Here is a 15,047-nt window from a genome sequence, read left to right as displayed (position 1 = left end):
ACTGATGCCTCCTTTGTTTGGGCTGACTCATGGTTGGGGAATGGAACTGTTGTGTGGTGTGGAAAGATTTCACCACAAAAACAGAAAAGAGAGTCTACATCAGGCTGCAGGAAGTGAACAAAGGGAGTCTTTAAACATGCCAGTCCAGTCAGTGGAGAGCCCAGTGGAGTCAAACTGAGTACAGTTGAATGGAGATCTGCTGCGAGACATGCAGAGACTCTGGTGTGACTGTGAGAAGCCATGGAGACTCTTCTCCCTTCAGGGGAGGACTGGGGGAAACATTGGCTGTCCACTGTGGGGGCAGTAGGTCTTCTGAGGTGTCACCTCCACACAATGTGACAAACCCCTCTGGTATGACCCTTCTTCACACTCCCCCATACCCTTCCTTTCACGTTCTTAGACAAATGAGTGAAGACCCCGGTCCGGGCGCAACCACAGGCAAGGACGGAGACCGTGTGGACTCCGCCAGTCACAGCTTCTCGCTCCATCACTTCACACTTATATCCCCCGTGCTCTCCTCTGTCCCTTCTCCTTTTATTTCTCAGGCTTCAGGCTCTTTCTGCTCATTTTGTGACTACAGGACTTTTACCAGGGTCTCGCCCAGACATACGCCACATGTCACCCCGCTGTCCGTGGCCACACAGCCTGAAGCCAGATGTAGTCTGAGGCTTGAAGTGGAGAACCACTGTGACACATCCCCAACAACCCTTTCTCTGTCTTGTTCTCCATCTCTTACAATGATGGAAGAAGCACTCAGATCCTTTACTTGAGTAAGAGCACCAACACAACAGTGTAAAACTACTCCAAGTAAAAGCCCTGTATTCAAAATCCTACACAGTAAAAATACAGTAATTTGTTTTAACTTAAAAATGTCCAGTCTGCCTTGAAATTTTGAGTGGACTGAATTTGAGAAGACAAGTTGAAGTTATTTTGTAACAGTTCACCTTGTTCTTCTTCATTAAACTTAAAAATTTAAGGCAGTGTGGACACTGACTCTTCTAAGATAAGACTTAATTGCAGTGCTTTTTATCAGTCTAGATTGTTTTGGTGCAAGTTGCAAGGTGGACATTTCCACCGTAAAGATGTCTGCCTTCTCTCCAATATAATGAACAAGATGACACTTGGCTTGTTGTGCTCAGAGCACCAAAAAATAAAAAATAAAATTTAAACTCAACTGTAATTTCTCTTCTCAGAAATTGTGATCTGGTTGTTCCACAATCTACAGAACTTGTTGTGAGCAGTCTAATGCAGGAACTATTTTATTTCTAATAAACTACACCAACCAACCGTATCATTGCACAGGAAAAAGCATACATCTATAGCCCACCTGAAACCACTATGCTGGGTAACGCTGCAGCTCAGAGGACGTTACTAATGTTTACATCTCACGCTGTCGTGAGCCCGAGCCTCCCGTCCATGAGTAGATGAACGCTTCCTTCTGAGCAGTGATACAACTGTTCCTACATTAAACTTTTTACAACAAGATCTGTAGATTACCTTCACTAACTGGGTCATTATTTCTGGAAAGGGACATTGCTGTGAAGTTTTTTAAATGCATGTTTTTAGCTCTTTGAACACCACAAGCTGCCATCTAATTCAGCTATATTGAAGAGAGGGCAGACATCTCACACCATAACAATCTAGATTGCGAAATTGGCGGGGTAAGAGGAAGAAATATGTATTTTTGATTTTGGGATGAACTGTCCCATTAAGTAATGTTACACTTTTTTGGTCGGCAATTTTTTTTACAGCATCCAAAATATAAGTAGTGGAATAATATTATATATGCCATTATTGGATTTTTATCAATGCGTTGCTTTCTAAGTAGCATATAACTGCTGTTATACTTAATTTATATACAGCTATACAGTAACAAGCTAAAGATGTCTGTCAATAACAATATTACATATTTATGTAATATTGTTATTCCAAAAAGTAACTATATTTATCAGATAAATGTAGAGGAGTAAAAAGTACATTTTTTCCTCTTAAATGAAGTAACGTACAGGTATAAAGTAGCATCGACTGAAAATTCTTAAAAAATTCTCAAGAACCTCAAAATTGTATTCAGGTGTACTTTTACCGCTGATCTCTTTCCACCTTTCTGCCATAACTGTCTCGCAATCTCTTGCCTGCACTTCACAGGAGATCAAATGGATTGTATCTGCCGACTTTTTCTCAATTTTTTCCCTTAAGCATATAGCAGGCACAGCTAATATTGAGGGATGCAAAAAAAGAAAAAAAAATCCTCATGGACTAATCTTGTGCTGAGTACAGCCATGATAATGATGATGGATTAGAAATACAGCAGTGTATTGGGATTACAGTGCTATTAACTGTCCAGGGGAGGAGGATGAGGAGGCAGACCAGTATCAAGCTAATCAATCAAATAATCGGGACAAGCCCTTGTCTACTCGAAACAATTAGACCACTTCTCCAAAATCAATAGCCCTGCATTCTGTTTAGATACCCACTGGTCACTCATTCAATAAAGCCTCCGCGGGTTTTGATAAGCCTGCCAGTCGGCAAGGGCCATTTGAGGCTCAGAGTGGAAACCAAATACATCAAACAGGCTCCAGGAAGGCCTCATAAAAATTGCAAATCGAAAACAATATAATTTCATGTGGCAAAGGTTATTTTTCCACTTGTTCATTATCAAATGTCTCATGTGAAAGCATTGCTATAAAGGGGGGAAAAATCTATTTTGTCTTGAGCGTTTGGGGAAAACAAAAGGGACATGTATTATGTCTAAAGGAAAACAAAATAACGATGGAATCAAAGGGGTTCATAAAGTTGCTCTGAGAAATAGTCCTGCTAGTGGAGGTGTCTCCTGCTTCCAGCGCAGCTCCCATACATAATTAAAGCAGGAATTTGTATCTGTCTGCACTCTGTGGCCTCCTGATGAATTAATATCTGGTGGAAGTCCTACACAGCCATCAGATTAGCTCATTTATTTCTGTCAGCTGCTTGCTCTATCAGCTATTTGTAAATCAGAGAGGGTGGGTGGGTGGATGGAGAGGGGGTGTTCAGATTGCTGGACGTATATTTATTATCATAAATGGCTGATATGAATTAGTTCTGATTTAAACGTCCAGGCTATAGTGCCGCAAGTGTAAGTGCACAGTGATGACTCATTTTTTTTTCCATGGGAGAAATGTTATGTTGACATAGTTGTGCTAGTTATACCTCAGCGTCACAGCACTGTACTGTAAATCTGACTGCAGACACGCAGTTGATAATTCGGTACAATTCTGAGATTTTGTGATTTAGAACAAAAACTCAAGGTAAGGCATCCTTTCACAACTAAGGTCCACGTCTGTGGACCAGCCTGCCTGAAGACCCGAAGGCAGCAGGGGGAGTCGAATATTTTTGAAGCAAACTCAAGACCTACTGTTTTAGTCCAGCTTTAATATTATCCTTTTATTTACCTCTTTTCTACTCTTTAGAATATTTACTTATTTATTTATATTACTATTATTTGACTTATTTATTTATTAGTTATATCTCTCTATCTATAGGTTTTACTCTCTGGTGTTTCCTCACGTATGGTAGCATTTCCTCAGTTCCCGGTTTTAATGAGTACTCTTATTTTAGTGCTTTACTTAATTACAAAGTCTTTAGCTCTAAACTATTTTATCCACGTACTTGTGTGGGTGTGTTTGTGTGACTTTTGCTTTACTGTATGAAGAACCTTTGTGTTTCAGTTTTGTTTGTATGAAAAGTGCTTTACAAATAAAGTCTGACTGATTGATTGATTGATTGATTTGTTTTCACCCAAATACCAGCATAGAGGTCACAGTCAGTTCAATTTGTGTGAAAATCAGTGTGATAATCACCTTCTGTGTCCTGCCTGAGGTTGACTTCAGTCAAGATGAAGTTGACATCCTCCTCCATGGGGATGGTTTCCTGTGCGTGGGAGTGTTTGGGCATCCTCTCCCAGTACGAAGGTGACGTGACGGGATGTTGTCGGTACTGAAGGTGTCTGTGTGTGTGTTATGTGCACTGGAGAGAGCAGGGGTAGGGAGGGGAACAAACAAGAAGACTGCATTAACCTTTGGTCTGCTGGGGAGGGGAGGGCACGAGCGGGCCGGGCTGGTTGAAGGGACACCCCATAATCAGGCTCCTGTCAGCGCTGTTTCCAGGAGATTAATTCAGCTGGTTTCAATTCCAGCCGCTGCTCCCCTAGCCTCAACCCGGGGTGCACATATTGTCCTGTTTAAAACACATGCACGTGGCACTGACTCAATTTAACACAGGCATGGCTGAGGGGGAAGGCTGGGTCACAAGAGTAGCCTTCCTCCCTTGCAAATACAAATAACATGCATCAACAGGAAAGCAGAAATCCCAGCTCAGGCCGAGGCAGAGAGGAATTCAATCAGAATGGAGTTACAAGAGGAAATTATTTTTGACCACTAAATTACTGGCAAGAGATGTAAATCTTCTCTTACAGATATGATTACATGATGCTCTCTTCAGCTATGGTGCTTGATTTCTGCTAAGCACCTGCTCTGAGCCACCCGCACCAACAGAGCTGCCAGACACTGCCAGGCTGTTGTGGCCAGAGGCTGAAGAGGAGACTCTACTAGCTAATGAACTGATGAGACGGCAGCGCTAAGGAGCAGGTGATACAGGGGGACAGTGACAGAGATGTAGGGGCCCACCGTTACTTACCTGTAATAGCCCAGGATGACGATGTGCACCCCAGCACTGGGCTGACAGATGTCGGGGTTCTTCTGATCATCCATTTTCCGTAGCGCGTCTGTAAAAGGTCCCGTGGCATTGATAACACATTTGGCTCTGACATCAAATTCCTGCCCTATGAAAGAAAACAGCATCAATCACCAGGGGCTATTCATCTGTGGCTGGTGACAAGCCGGATTATTAATTTATCAGCGAACGCCCCCCTCTCTCCGTAATAGAGTGGCTCGAGTGTGTCCATGGGAGACTTCCCAGGATTGTAATTAATAGGAAACAGACATACCTAATTTCCCTCTTGCCTCTTTGTGTCGCAGAGTAGCTCAGTGGCAGTGACTGAGGGAGCCTTTTGAAACTGTGGAAGGGAAATGTTTGTTAATGTGATGCTTGATGTTGACGAGCTACAGTATATAATGGGACGTGCATCAAAAGATACCATGAGGATAGCAAATGATCTGTTTTGACAACGAGATGAATGACGGACTACCCTTTTCTAATTTGACATGTGATGTTGCCACTGCTAAGAGAGAGGAAGAGGAGAAATGGAATGAGGCTGGTGAGCTTGAGATTCATGTTTTTGCAAGAAAAAAGACAAATAAAAAGAACTGATGACAAAACTGTTTCTATTATCCTTTGAGTCTAAGCCCTCCCTGTGTAAGGCCCTCTTTCTCAAATTATTAAAGTGAGACATCTCCTCTGAGAGCACACTTCCATCTTTTAAAACATCAGGGGGTGGTCATGTGTTGAGATCCTCAAATCTTGGTTATTCATGAAATGTTTCAGAATACCATCTTTTACCCTTAACTGCTTTATTCTTCCAAAGCCAGCCCTATGCATGACATTTAAAAGGTAAGTAAGGCCATTTGGAGTACGCTAATTCCGTCTTATGTTCCTCCCTACAAGATCTGAAGCGGCCCTCTGCGCCATAAAACGCTTATAAAATATTAAAAGCCCCTGCATTAGATGTTCAATGACTATGTGCAAACTAGCACTGAGTAAGAAGTGCTGGGAGGGCCCCTGTTGTGAGGGGCTGGAGAGAGTGGGAATAGAGTGAGGCAGGAAGGAAGGAAGCGGCTTTTGTTGGATTTACCTGTGATCCCATCCCTGCAGTGCGCTCCGCAGACCCTCTCCTTCCCCGTCTGAGGGTCTGCCCTCTTCAGTAGGTGCACCACTTCAGTGTAATTGGCTATGGCAGCCCCATACCTGGCAGCAGTGAGGGCGATGGCGAGGTTCACTCGAGCATCGTTGTGTTGTCCTGCAGCGGGGGGACAGGACCAGAGCAGGGGGATGTGAGTCACCCCGAGCCTGTGACTGGTGGTATGGAAGTGTGTCGGAACCGATATGTCACATCTGTCCCTGTCACTTTGCATCAGTGCGATGGCTGCTCTGGCCACACAAGGAGCACACTTAAAGCCACAGTGGCCCTTTGGCCTGAGTGTGTGCCCCCCCCAACTGCCTCTCCCCTCTCCTCTCTCCTGCGCTGGGAAGGGGAGCTGCTCCTCGGGAAAAGACAGGGAATGTGGGGATAAGGAATAGATGTATAAATATACCGAGAGTGCAGAGGAGGGAGCTGAAAAACCTGTTGTTTATTTCTGCTTTTAGAGGATGCTCAGTTACTATTAAGACATTTTATCACATTTTTTTCTATGGGCTCCCACCTACATAACACTCATTTTTACACATTCAAAGTTAAATGGGAATAAAAACAACAAACAAAAAACATCCTAGATTTGAAAAAGAACACCACATGAAATGCTTGGTGAAAACAATCCCTTCCTCTCCTGATAATCACATTTTTCAATATGTCAATATGACGGTAAACAGCTCTTGACAGCGTCTGATCTGCTTTTCCAGCCGAAGATCCCTCGGCAGAATCCTTTTAATGAACAGAGAAATCTAATATCAAGATTTATGGATTAATCCCTCTTCAGCTCTAAAATACCAGAGATCTATATTCAGAGTCACAAGGTCACAAGTTTTGTAATTTAAATGAAAGGGTCTAAAAGGTGACAAATGAACAAAGCCCAGTTTCATTAGGAAGTGATTCTTATGTACATCTTTGAAGATTTATTGCTGGACAATCCCTTGGTTCAAAAGTAAAGAGAGAATAGAGATGATTAATCACTTTTAATGTTGGTGTCTCGGGTGACTTTCTTTCTATTTGTTATTGCCAGGGAAGTTCAAGTCCTCATTGTTGGCCAGGGAAAATGTTGCTACTTTGCAGGAATGAGCAGGGTCCTTTGTGCCCTGATTTATTTTACGTTTGAGCGACTCGAGGCTAGCTAGCTGGTGGGCTCTGCTTAATGCTACGGCATGCTGGAAGCCATTCCCCCACTATGGGAAATAAATAAATAAATTGAAAGCAAAAAGTAAAAAACAAGAAAACAACAGATTTAAAGGCCACATTTTAGAATGAATTACATACAAGAGTATGCACCCTGCCATGATGTATTAGGAAGACCATGGAATCCACTTTTTCATCTCTGTAGGGTGAATGTGACCATTATAGGAGGTGGTTAGCAAACTTATGCCACCGGTAGTGTGCGTGCACATGCATACACAAGCATGCACGCACACACGCGAGCAGAGTTGAGAGGGGGGCTCGGCACCAGTAGGCAGTGTCTGATCCTTGGTGATTACTGAGCCTCCTAATGACCTTTGACCCTGTGATTCACAGCTCTCTGTTGTGAGCCTGTCACAGATTGGCACTGGGCAAAGAACAGGAGCATTAATACTACATTAAATGTCAGGAATTCAAGGATTAGTCAGATCGCAGCGGCAGGATTTATGAATGAACCACGCGCGACGGCTATAATAACCTGACACGCTGATGAAGATAACAATAATGATGATGATAATTATCATCAGCAATTAAAAGCCAAAATGGCCGAATGACAGAGCAGAGCTAAATGAGCATCAAAGCTCCCTGGAAGAACAGGAGCCTCCTCCTCCTCCTCCTCTTCCCTTCCTCCTCCTCCTCCCCTCCTCTCCCCTCCCTCTCATCCCACCCCTACCTCCGCTCGGCTCACACCACCACTCGTTCCAGCCTCCTGGAGGTACAAAACTCAGTGGAGTGAGAGGAACTCTGCGGCTGGACAAAAAGCTGCAAAATGACAGGGACAATAATGACAATGAATGTCATGTCTCCCAGTCATAGAGCCAGAGATGCTTGGCTGGGCTGACTTGTCCAATTAAATTGTTACAGGTACAGTGGGAGATGAAGTTATTATCCCAGATGCTTTTGTCAACTACTCCTCCAGCACAAAGAAGGGCACAGTTGAATTGTGTGTAAACAAACAAGACACAATATTTCCTTAAAAGTATAAAAGTTTAAACATGGCCGCCAATTTTATTATATACATTATACATAAAGAATATTTTTGCCGTGTGCAAATACTTTGAGTTTATCGGCACCATTGTCTGTGTGATTTACGTGCATGTTCTGGCAGTGTGTTCATCATTTCTGACTAAATTTTATGTTTGCAAAGACTACGTTTTCTAAGGCTAAAGGATGTCTACATGTTGAAACTATCTGACCATGATGGCTTGAAAAATCCTGAGGAGATGAACCCGAGCAGTCAAAGCCCGATCCCCAGTAAAGAAGGTCAGGACAGAAAATGTCACTGCCATAATGTACCCACTTGCGTATGGGGAAAAGGGGTGGAAAAGACAGCTTGAGGAAATATTTAATACATGTAAGTGGTCTAATGTTTTTAATTTTTTTCATTCTTTTGTCCTTTCTGCACTGATTATGATTTTAGAATATTACCGTTATAAAACTATATTGTTTTTTTTTAGATTTACAAATTCCAAGAAGTACAAAAGAAAACTGCTATTATAAAACAAATGCAAAGAGCTCATGTAAAATACCCCCCTCTCCTACTTACTTCTGCTAAATGAATAAGGTTGACAGATCACTGCTCAGATAGTGGCCGTATTCCCTCAGAAGTATGTTGCCTTTTTGCAGTACATGGGAATCCACATATCCTCAAATGCTAAATGAAGTCTGACAGATAGCCTAGAGAAACAAAGTTGGGAGTTTGCAGCTACAAGGGAGACCTTGAGTGAACAGGACATGCTATGTACACCCTGGCTAACAATCAACATATGCTTTGTTTTTCTGATGCCAACACGAGGCACATATAGCCTGGAGAAAGATGGATCCTGGGACTGGTTGGAACGCGATGCCTACTGGCTATTTTCTATTTTAAAAAATGCTGGTTCTAATTTGTTTACGCTCACGTAGACAGCAATTACAAGGCTGTGGGAGACACAAGATATTTTACATAGAAGGTAGCATCTAGAATTTAACATGGGATGGCTTTTACCACCTGGCGAAAAACTGTTCCTCTTTCAAAAGGTATAAAAGATGCTTAAAAGACAATTTAACGACTGTTTTGTAAATACTGTATTACATGTATTTCTAATGTATTCACGTTAATTTGTTCTATCTCTCAGTGACATGTAGCCAATCACTGCATAAAGACCTGCACACACTCACACATACATGTACACAGACACATCTACACAAATGCTTACATAGATTTTCTATTACTTTTTGCCTCTCCCTGTACTGTATACTGTGTAATTTTTTTGTCATTTTGTATATTTTAAATTTTGTAAAAAAAAAACAAACCCAACAACAACAAAAAAACCCCAACCTGAAACATTATTGGCGAATAATAATTAAAAAGCTGTGTTAAGTTACAGTGCCAGACTGTGATCTAAAAAGAAAATGTCTGTGGCGCTCTCATTTAACACCTAATTTAAGGGTTTATGGCAGCAAAAAGGACTTTAAATGTGCTTTTAGCTTCATACATGTGTTATATGGCAGCCCAAATATCTGTTGTTCTATAAGTAAAATCACTAAACTAGTGTTCCTCACACTTTTTGTTCAAGACAAGAAAAAAACAGGTCCTGCAATCACACGAAACAGATAACAGGAAAGATTTAGATTTCCACAATTTGCCGCCAGACTGCTGCTAACGGCATCTCCAGCTGTGATAAGTGCAATAATTTTTAACATTGCAGTGATTCATACACTTTCATGGTGCATCGTGATGTGCACAGCGCACTACACACTGTTCGAGCAACGATGTCCTGATTTGAGGCTCTGAGCATCATAATAAACAACAGCTCCCACCAGCTTTTCTTTCATAAGCACGGAGAAGCGCAGGAAACACTGCCTCGCAATACCAGGAAAAATACAACAGTGCAGGGTTGGTAATATGTGCTGTGGATCACATGTTAGCACAGAGTGACACTCTTTTATTCCCTGCAGCTCTATGACAGTATTTGCAGCACTAAAAAGGACTTCATTTTATGATAGGCTTGAACTCTGGTTTGACTGATCATAGTTGGGTCAGATATGGCTTTGTGCGAGTGAAGGAGGGGCTCTGGGATGGTGACAGGCAGCATGATGAGTTAAGACGCTGCCACGGCCCAGCAATGAGAGAGAAATCAGAAAATCTCCTTTCCCCCTCTCAGTAATGAGCCACACCTGTACACTGCTTTAAATACCAGAGAGAAGCTTTAAATGTCAGGTGCAATTAAAGCTTATGATTCAAGGCTGCACAAATCAAATCAAGGCCCCGGAGTTCACCCAAGTCTGAGAGAGCAAAGGCGAGATGGTGCAGAGATGCCATGGACCACTCTTCCTTTACCTCACACTTCAATGGGCCTCTCAGCCCAAAGGTGATTGTAAAGTTTACTACCATTCAGCTGAACTTCTCCATCTTCCCAACTCCATGCCTTTATCAAAGGAAAGGTTTACTGCTCTTTCTGGTATATGAGGTGAAAAATGATCAGAGAATAGTTGAGATGAGGTTTTGTAGTGTTATGGAAAAGGGTGTTGACAAATAGATGAGAGATTGTCACACAACTGGACTAGACTTTGACTGGACATGAAGGTAAGAGTTGAAATGGACTATTTGTCAGATATGAAATATATTCTAATTAGGGCTCAACAAATGATTATTTTCATAAATTAAAAAATGTTATCTTGCCAAATCAATTAATCATTCCATGACCGTGAAAAATGCTGATCACAGTATCCTAAAGTCCAAGGGGCCTTTTTGTCCAACCCTGTGCCAAAACCTAAAGATATTCAATTTACTATCACAAAAAATTAGGAAAACCACCAATTATTCACATCTCAAAAGCTGGTGAAAGTGATTTTTTTGTAATTTTGCATTAAAAATGACTTTGGGGGATCCTCCAGCATAAGCAAAGTTCCATTAGGACATTTTAAGACTTTTTTAATGACACTCAGGATGAAAAAAAGACTAATTTTACAAAAAGTAAAATTTAACCCCCCTGCCCCACCCCGCCAAAAAAACAACACACAAACTGCCATCAGTTACTTAGGACTAGAGACATTTTTTTTCCTAAATGTTAACTGTAACATAAAACTTCAAAAGAGATCTGGGAAATACCTGGAGTTTGTTGGTGAATTCACTCTGTGTGTGGGTTTCAGCTGCCTTGATTCCCAAAGTGCAGAGATTAAAAAATGTTTTGCATGAAGTACTCTATTCCATATGCATTGGCTTGTAATTGTTTCAGCTATGCCAAAACATCTTGCTTAAATAGCCAATTTTTGTTGAATTTGCGCTTCCCCATCCTGTCCAGGTGGCAGTGACAGCTATCCAGCAGACAGTGGATTCTCTGCTCTGAGCATTGCGGCTCTAAACAAAATATGAGTGTTGTTCCATTATCCTGATCTGAATGATGTTAATACAAGACAATAAATTATTCTTAAAAAATATATTTTACCAATTATTTCAAGATTTTACAACTCAGTAGAAAAAAATATTCATAAAATTCTATACTGCACTTATCGTAGAAAGATTGATTTAAGACATTTTAATAAGAATCAAGGCCTTATTTTCAGGTTTAATGAATTCAGTGCCTTTTACGACTTTTTAAGGATCTGTGGGAACCCTGGACCCCAATTATCTAATTGTTCCAGCCGCATATTTCAATTCCAACTTAAATTCAGCTTTTATCTTGATTCTTAAGGTAATAAATTAAACATAATCTGTGCGCGTTTGAATGACAGCAATGACCTATTACAGCTTACCTTGTCCTGCTGCTATCAGAACATTTTATTTCTCTAATCAAGAAGCAGACTTTAATTTCTCGCCCTTTTGTTATCTGTTGATTTTGAGACCTGAATTTGATTTTAGCTTTTGAGGATAAATATTATTGTGACAGGAAATCTTAAGTCACAAGTTCCAAAAAACTCTTGCTTTAATTTGCCCTCTGTTTCATCCAAGAAATGTAGCACAGGCTACATTTTACTGTTGAGCTGCTGACTAGGCAGTTGCGTTTCCTGCAATCACACTAATTGGTCTCCTCTGCTGCTCACCTCCAGGACCCTCGTATGTTCATACAGATAGCAAAATAAGGCTCCTAAAGAAAACACAAGCTGAGAATAATGAGATTTCTCATATATTGTGAAATGTAACAGAAAATGGTGACATTTCAGTTTGAACCTGGGTGAGTCGTCTTAAACAATTCACAGACAAAGGAGGACACATAGGCTTCATTCCACCTATTACTGAGGGATAATTTCATGAATTAAGTCACAATATGATAACAGCAGAGGTCTGCTAAGTTGTAAGAAATCTTTAAAACAACTTCAGAAAATCTCAGGCAGGCAGTCATTCAAGAAAAAACATGTCACTGCTTCCCGTGAATGAAAAATGAACATGGGAGGGTAAATAAAGCAATATGACCAGAGGGACCAGGAATTCTGCGGATAAGTGTCAGCTGCGGAGAAAAAATGAAGCATTTACCTGTTTGTAATCCAATTTCATGATGGCTTTCTGTAGATATCGGACTCCTCCGTGAATGAGCTTGGTGCTCCGGCTGCTGGTGCCTGATGAGAAATCGTCTCCCTGCACAAGGGCAGTTTTGAGATCTGACAATAGGAGCCAAGGAAACACATCAACACTTGGATACTTATTGTCCCAAATCTTTAGAGTGGATCAAGATGCTACTCACATATGCACAACTTTCCACTGTAATATTCATGACGAGAACAATATTGTGAGGCCATACATATTCCATTGGTTAAAAACAACAATCATTTCCACCAGTGTGACAGTATGAATCTCAAAAAGGGAACAGCATGTTTTTGAGAGCACAGCTATAGAAACAAAACATAGAAAAGAAATCTAGAAAACACTGGGTTTTTTTTGGAACAATTTCGATAAATGTGTTTATGAGATATCGTACGACTTTCCGAGCATTTTTAACACCAAAATCGCTCTTTACTTTGACTATTTGAAGCTTCTTTGCTGTCCCAGATGGTCTGTAAATCCCCGTTTTGAAAAGAAGAAAAGAAGAATAACTGAGGATTAGAAGAAAGGGTTTGAAAACCCCCTCTACACCGCCATTAGACAACCCGAGTAAATAAGGGGCAAAACACATTTAAGAAGCCTCCTACCAGCGGCATAGATAATTGATTTAGTATGTAATGGTAACCACGAGAGGTTGCTTCCTTCATTGGAAGAGAACAAAAGAGTTATCATTTATTTCTTTTGGAGATTGGACTAAAGCCCATAGACTTGTTAAGGAGAGAAATCCTCCCAGTTCAAACATACTGCTGCTCCAAACTTCATAGCAGACATGCGAAGCGCCTTACAGACCAAGCCCCAGAGAGACGGCTTGGAAGCAACTCCATCACAATGGCAAGGAGGTTATGCAACATCAGGATGGAGAATGCCCATTTGTGGTTGCAAGTGGGGGCTGAGCAAGTATCTGCCATGAAAAATCCTCTCAAAAAGCTTCTCCCAAAAAACGATGGCACTGTTGCTGCAGGAAAAACTGGGATTTATCAATTCGCTCATAAACCCCAGTACAGTAAACCAGATGATACTTTTTAGTCAAAATCAACAATGTGCTAGTTGATCTGTCAGTACTTTCTAACTTCCTTGCCATATATTTGGGACTTCTGAGCCTTAGACTATTGGTGCTGAAGATGTAAAGCTTTCAAAACAGGTTACAAATCCATATATATATATATATATGGAATAAAAGTCATATATGAAAAAATATAATTTGTGGCAATGTTTGTTTTGGCAGTATTAAAAGGTTAATTTAGCTTAAGAAGTAGAAGAATTTTGTCAAAAAATAAAAGAACCAGAAACCCTTCATACTTGAGTTCATTAAAAAAATCACCATTTTTTGATATAGATTTCAATGGACTGGGGTCAAAAAAAGACAATATTTGCCTCTGAGATGTAACAGAGTAAAAGTATAAAGCAGCATGAAAGGAAAATACTTAAGTAAAGTTGAAGCACCTTGAATTTGTCCTATGTACAGTAATTGAGTAGATGAACATTCCACCACTGGAAATTTATGAAAACAGCTGGGCACTATTCATTTTAACAAATATTACTCAAACTGGACTGAATTTGTTGGAGACTATTTTAAACTGTGGATTACTACACATTTGGTGCTCTACTGAGCAGCAAGACAGTGTATTTGGGACTGACTTAAATAAACTATGGCGCCCATGTTTGCGGTAATGACAGAACATGTCACCCAGTGTAACAGTGTGGCTCACAGATGTGTTTTTAATTTGGACAATGATGGAGTCCTGTGGCACAGAGAAATAAGATGGATTTGGCTACAAAGTTATTAAGATAAATTTGTTGCTGGTTTGTTAACAATAAGCAAAAATGAAATATCACCAGACTTATCCTTTCAGGGGATGAAGAAACATGTTCTATAAAAGCTGGCAAAATCTACAGTGTCAATAAAATAACCGAAACAGTTAAGGTCCCAGAAACAACACGTGAATCTGAACTTAAGAGCCTGCTTTTAAATGAGTAGTACAAAACTCCAGCTCTTTTTTTTCTAACCCAGAGGACAAAAGCAACTGTCTCCCAGTGGTTGCATCTCACCTGAGTCAGCGGCTCTTCCTCCAACGCCAAACCGTCAAACTCCTGTGAGACCTCCGTGAGGCCACTCTGACCTCTGAGCTCATCCATGTAGATGGTTTCTACCTGTTCGGCTGCCTCCACATGGGATACACAGGCCTGCAGCATCCATGCAAAAGAAAACCAGTCATCAATTTCTTTGTCATGTGACTCCAGGGGACAGTGCACATTAATAAATATGTTTCATTATTATGCATATGTCTTTATATTCCTTATGATGGATTTAGGAAAAAAGAAGCCATGCATTTTCTGTGACAAAGCTGTCAGACACCATCAAGCAATAAAAAACAATACATCACATGCTTATTTATATTCCACTCTCCCAATAACATTTCAAAATATTGTCTTTCTAGATTAATCACAAAATCTACATGTGGCACGCAAACAGACGGCAGTGAGACATGT

The 15,047-nt window shown here is 40.8% G+C and overlaps 1 pseudogene; it reads right to left on the bottom strand.

The window, feature by feature from the left end:
- Positions 1-574: 574 nt before the first annotated feature.
- Positions 575-14,750, bottom strand: LOC148188502 (glycerol-3-phosphate dehydrogenase, mitochondrial-like; annotated as a pseudogene).
- Between the last annotated feature and the right edge of the window lie 297 nt (positions 14,751-15,047).

The sequence above is a fragment of the Plectropomus leopardus genome, chromosome 10 (assembly GCF_026936395.1).
Source record: "Plectropomus leopardus strain MGB_pleo_1.0 chromosome 10, ASM2693639v1, whole genome shotgun sequence".
Classification (NCBI taxonomy): Eukaryota; Metazoa; Chordata; class Actinopteri; order Perciformes; family Serranidae; genus Plectropomus; species Plectropomus leopardus.
This window is presented reverse-complemented; position numbering and strand designations above follow the sequence as displayed.